Source organism: Manacus vitellinus, unplaced genomic scaffold, assembly GCF_001715985.3.
Source record: "Manacus vitellinus isolate BGI_N305 unplaced genomic scaffold, ASM171598v3 scaffold_114_pilon, whole genome shotgun sequence".
Lineage (NCBI taxonomy): Eukaryota > Metazoa > Chordata > Aves > Passeriformes > Pipridae > Manacus > Manacus vitellinus.
In genome coordinates, this window is record NW_021938861.1 from 402443 (window position 1) to 408472 (window position 6030).

Sequence of the window (6030 nt, forward strand, 5' to 3'; positions counted from 1 at the left end):
CGGCTCTGCCCCGGCATCCCGGGGGCACCCTCTCCCCACGGGAGGGGGAGGCAGCCGGGGATGCAGAGCCCGGAGTTCGGGGTTTGGATCCGACCCCTGAGTTCAGCCCTGGGGGATTCCAGGCCCAGACTGTTTGCACAGGCAGAGCCCCGGGAGCTCCAGCCCCGGCGCTGGGATTATTTCCTTTGAAGAGTTCCGGGCCGGCCTCTGCGGGGGAATGTCAGACAATGGGGTGAGACAGAAGGGCAGAGTTCGGCCCTGCTTGCTGCAGCTCTGGGGGCTGTGCTGTCCTCCCCCGGCCCACACGAACCACTCTGCTCCTGCTCAGAGCGAGCCCGGCCCTGGGAACAGCCCTCCTGGCTCCAAAGCCCAGCTTGAGGCAGCTGGGCCAGGTTAACATCCAGCAAGGCCACAGCCGACCCCCACCCTGCAATCCCCCCCTCCCCAAATCCAGCGGGGAGAGCGGCAGGAAGTCACCGAACCGCATCCGAGTGAGTCAGTCCCCGGCAAGTGATGCTCCCTCACCCTCAGCCCACCAGCCTCCCCACGGATGAGCCACGGGCTGGGAGGAATCTATTTTAACATCCCAAGGAGACACAGTGGCTGCCCGGACCTCGGGACAAAAGCAGGACCCACCTCTGTGCGGTGTCAGTGACTGCTCAGGCTTTCCACCCCGTGCCATAAAGGGATCTCTGGCCTTTAAAACTGAGAGCAGCTTAATTAGAAACAGGAACTTTTGGGAAAATCCCAGGACTCCCAAGAGCTCTGGAGCAAACAAAACCTGTGTTTGCTAAAACACAGCAGCCTCTGGATGAGCACCGGGGACCCAGACCTGCCCCGTCCTCCCCCCCCGGGGAAGATGCCCCAGATAACACCAATGTCACATCATTCCATTCTGCACAGGAATCCTCACGCAGAAGGTCAGACCGAGGCGAAGCAGCCTCAGGAAAGCACCTTCTACACTGGATTTTTTGGCCTGGGATCAAATCTGATGCAAGATGAGACTAAGAAAACTTGCTTCTCTCTTTGGAAGGGAGGGGGACGAATAAGGAAAAAAAAAAAACAAACCCTGAATTGGCCTGAAGTTTGGCAGAAGAAATTCCAAAGCAAGCTGTGGTCTCAAAGCAAATAAGCACTGCCCTGGGGTGTTTGCAGGGCCAGTGCTCTGAGCCAGGATCCTGCAAGGGAAACAAACTGCATGCAAGTGCAAGTGGCTTCAGCACCCCCCGAAACAGAACCTCAGAAACACTGCAAGTGCCATAAAGGGGGAAACCCCACCCCCCCTTCGGAACCCAAAGAGGGGGTTTTTGTTGAAATATTGTGTTCTTTTTCTTTGCCATCTGGTTTTGAGCAGTTCAGGGCTGCTCCAGTCACATTTACAAGCTTTTCCCCCGCAGACAGGAAGGTGAGAAAAATGGATTGGGGGCTGGGAGGAGTTGTTGGTTGGTTTTTTTTTCTTAAAAGAAGAAAAGGCTGCAATTCTAGTGCTACCCCTTGTCTCAGACCAGTGACTTGGACCAAAATATCAAGGCTCGGGAAGTTCCTGCCCAAATCTGCGAGTCTAAAACGCTGAAAACCTGTATTTTTAAAGACTCCTTTCCCGAGGAGTGAAACCTCGTGGCTGCCGAGGAGGGACTTGTACAAACCATCTGGGGCACATTGTTCTGGGCCCTTTGTACACACACCATGTTCCTGCCTGAAGGAGGTTACAGCTAAACGGGGCGAGACAAAAGAGGGGAAGGAGGAGAGGAAAAAATAGCGGCTGGAGCAGGGAAGTGGCTGGGGAAGGTCAGGGAGCAGGTCCGTGGTGCTTCTCAGAACAGAGCCCGGGTGTCCTGGGGCAGCCCTGGCTGGGCCAGCGCTGCTCCTGATCCCCACAAACCCTCGGGATGGCTCCTTGGAGCTGGTTTCCCTCCATGCTCTGCGCAGGGAAACACAGCTGCATCCAGGTGAAAGGGAAAGGAAAGCTTCTCGAGAGCACAAAAGAGAAAAGCCCCTGACACTCCGCAGCTCCAAGTGCAGATCACTGCCAATGACAGGCTAAAAATAATCCCAAATACCCTGATGTCCCAAAGGATGACCCATCAGCTGGCTCCCCGTGCAGAAATCCAGACCAAAAAGCAACCGGTGGCCTTACACAGCTGGAACCAAATCCCAATAAATTTCAGAAGTTGAGGAGGCTGATGAAGTCTGAGCTTCCAGGGGAGATCAAAAGTCTTAAAACAAAGCACAGTCTTAAAACCTCTTCAGAGTGGAGCTGCAGACAGCCCCAGAGGATGCCTGCGAGGGGCTGGAGTTAAACAGTCTGTACCTGAGTCCAGGCTGCAGTGCTGACAGCCAGCCCCGCTCCTGAAGGAACAGGGAAAGCTGTGCCACCACCCAGAGCTTTCCCAAAATGAGGGGCCATGGAAAGGCTCACCAGGCTTCCCAGGGGAGCCCTGGAATGGCACAGCCAGGCCAGCTGCCAGCACACATGGCTGGGTCACTGCACACTTCTCATCCACCAGCACCCCCAAGTCCTTCTCTGCAGGGCTGCTCCCAATCCATTTTGGATCCAGCTTGAGATTGCCCCGACCCATGTGCAGGACCTTGCACTTGGTCTTGTTGAACCTCCTGAGGGTCTCACGATCCCAGCCTGGCCAGGACCCTCTGGATGCCCCCTTCCTTCCCACACCACACACCTGGGTGTTGTTGGGCAAACTTGCTGAGGGTTTGGGGTTTTTTGAGGAAACAAGACAACTGGTAGGAGGGTCTTTGTTGTTTTAAACAAGGAGTCCTTCCAAGACTTGGACTTGGGCAGTTCACAGTAGCCTTTGCTTGGGCAACAGAAGAATTGTAAGCTGGAAGCATGAGCTTCTCTCCCTGCTTTTGCTGCTGGGCTGTGGTGATCCAACAGGTTCCAGAGGGATTTCCTGAGCTTCCTTCACCCTTGGACACACACCTCTCCTCTGAGCCAGGCACAGCAGCTCACCATCAGCTCCTTCCCACAGCTGACATGCTGGAGAGGCTGGGACACATCCATGGGATGTGCTGGTTGGAGAAAACTCATCCCGGGCCCTGCACAGAGAAGTATCCCTTGTGCATGGAGAGGCAGCACTTGGAGCTCCCTCCACCTCAGACCTCCACCAGCGACAGCTCCAGCCATGGGAGAGCCAAGCAAACCTACTGGGGCTGCAGAACATTCCTTATGGCAGAGGCAGACTGGCTTGTTCTGACCCCGTTTCCTCCCCCCATCCCTCAAGAAAAGAGGGCTCTGACTGAGGAGCTCCAGGAACCTAGTGGAGAAGGGATGTGAGCATCTCACGGCAGGGCTGTGCCCACCCTGTCAGGACGGAGGAGCAGCTGCATCTCGCCAACAACAGCCCTTGTGGAGGAGTTGGAGCAGCAGGGCAGGGCTGAAGGGGCCTTTATCCGTCCCAGAAATTCCCTTAAACACGAGGCAGTCCTGGAAGCAGCCACTTTCCCAGCAGCTTCTGCTGACTGCAGCCACAAGAACATCATTCCTGACCCGGCAGGTCGGGCTCAGCAGCGACGGCTCCCCGGCCTCCTCCCGATCTCCAGCGCTTTTCCAGCTCCCAGCGAGCCTGGAGCCAGCACAGCTCTGTTTACTCCCTCTCCTCCTTTGTAGGTTGGTGTTGGTGTCAGCACAACAGGAAGCTCTTGTTAAATAGTTTGTTACTTAACTGCTGATGCAGAGCCCCGGGAGCCCGCGCGGAACGTGCAGCGCGTCCCGAGAGCCGGGGCAGCCTCGCAGCTCAGCTCCAGGGATCTGAGGGCTCTTGGCTCTGCCACCACCTCCCTGGTGACTTGGGCATGTGCTGGCTCCCTGGCCCTTCACATCCCGGCCCTCACACTGGGAGAACAACTCCCCTGCATCGGCCTCGTCCGTTTGAGTCCCTGAAGAGCTGTCTGGCTCTTGAACGGTGCTGAGAGCTCAGCGATCCCTCCCCACCTCCAGAGGCAAGAACCCAGTGACTGACTGAAGGAATTCCCCCAGCAGAGAGGAACAGCATCCCAGGAAATCCACCCACCAGCCCTGCACACACACAGGGACAGGGGCCCACTGGCAGGGAACATCCATGATTCACAAATGTCCTGTCTGGATCCCCACATCAGGCCTGTGTGGTCCCAGAGAGCAGCCAAAGCCCGACAGCCCATCTCCCCAACCACTTGCTCACAACCCCCTGCATCCCTCAGCCCCAAACACAGACACAGCTCATCTGTGTGGTGCCACGGGGCTGAGTCATCGGTGACACCACAGCCACAGTCCTGTCACCATGGCCACTGCTCCAGGAGTGTCTGAAGCACAGTTCCCCTCCACTCAGAACAGTGCTGGCTGCTTCGCCCCCTCAGCAGGGTTTCACTTTGGCCCCACAATATTTACAATCAACAAATCTGCATGGGCAGTTTGTCCAAAACACGAGTTTTTTTTCCCATCCAAGCTGTTTCTTGAAAAGAGGGAAAGAATAAAGCCAAAGCTTATGTTTCTATCACGATTTCTTCTGGTGTTCAGAGTTAAAAAAAAACACACAGAAACAACCAACCCACAAAACCCCTAAACTGTAGCAGCAAAGCTTTTAATCCAACATGATCCCAGCATCCTTGTTCCAAACCTCCCCTCCCTTCCCAGCTCTTTGCTGAGAACACAGTCGGGGAGGGGAGAGGAGAGGACTCCACCCGCCCCTGGGGCAGGGGCACAGGGCACTCCTGGCACCTCCAGCCTGGCACCTCCAGCCTGGTTGTGCCCTCCCTGCAGGGACAGACACAGCTAACACAGCCCCCAGCACCCAAATTCAAAACCACCCAGCCACAGAGTAACACAGAGCAAACACAAACGACTTCAGGATCCTGCCGAGCCTCTGCCAGACACTAAAGCTTTTCCCACGTGCAGCCCCAACACCTCAGGGTTACACCCAGGGAAGGGTTATTTCCCCACAGCTCTCAGCCACATCCAAAAAAACATCCAAATCCCAAAACCATCAGGATTAAAAAAAAAAAAAAAATAAAAATCATGAACAAAATAATAAAGCATTTGGTTTCTCCCCAGAGTTAAGCTGTGCTGTGAAGAAGATGGATTTTTCTTCCTCTTCCAGCTCTCATGCCTATTAAATTTTCTCTAAATTAGAAGTGTTCTCTTGTTACTGGTTATTCCCTTCCCCAGGAGATTTCTGAGATGCTGAGAACTCTGGTCAGCTCTTAACCTACAACAAGCCAAGCTGCAAATTGTTTCAAAGATATTTTCTCCCAGCCTCTGGACCCAACTATGGTTTTTTTAAGGGATTACTAGGAATTTTCAGTATTTTTTTAAAGGTCTGTGCCACATCATCCCCCCCATAATGACGAGAAGGGCAGGGTTCCACCATGGCAGCAGGGAAATGCTTCTGCTGCAGGGCAGTCCTTCCCACCTCAGGGGTCTCACCCACACCTCCTTCTCACAACACAAACCCAGCAATGACTCAATGAGAACTTAAAAGGACATTCAAAACCATCGACCTGCTTTAAATGCAAGATCTCAGCTGTTCCTCGAAGTCCAGCCCCACTCCTGGCAGTGCCCAACCACCCCATCCTCCTGCTGGGTGTGCTCACAAACAGCATCTGCTGAGCCAAGGGCCCCCAAGGGGAGTGGAAGCAAAACTGAAACTGTTCTCTGAACAAAATGGAACTAGACAAGAAGTAGAAAAGGGGGCAAACCACCAGTTTTTAGTTTGGAACCAGAAGGCACCACAGAGGAGCTGGTAGGAACTCACGTGATGGGGCAAATTCCCTGCACCAGTGGGATTTTAAACCAAACAATTTCCTCCTTTTGGGATGAGCCTGGAAGGGCTGTACAAGCCACGTGCCACAACACCCCTGGACCTGCAGGAACCTCACCCTGAAGTCTCACCACTCACACCACAGCTCAGGGTGGACGAAGAGAATCCCTGCCCAGCCCGCAGGGATGTGTGTGCACAGCATCAGCTGCCCAGCAGCAGGTCAGCAGGAATTCTTTTGCACCCTAAAACACCTAAGGAGGAACCAGACCCTGCTTTA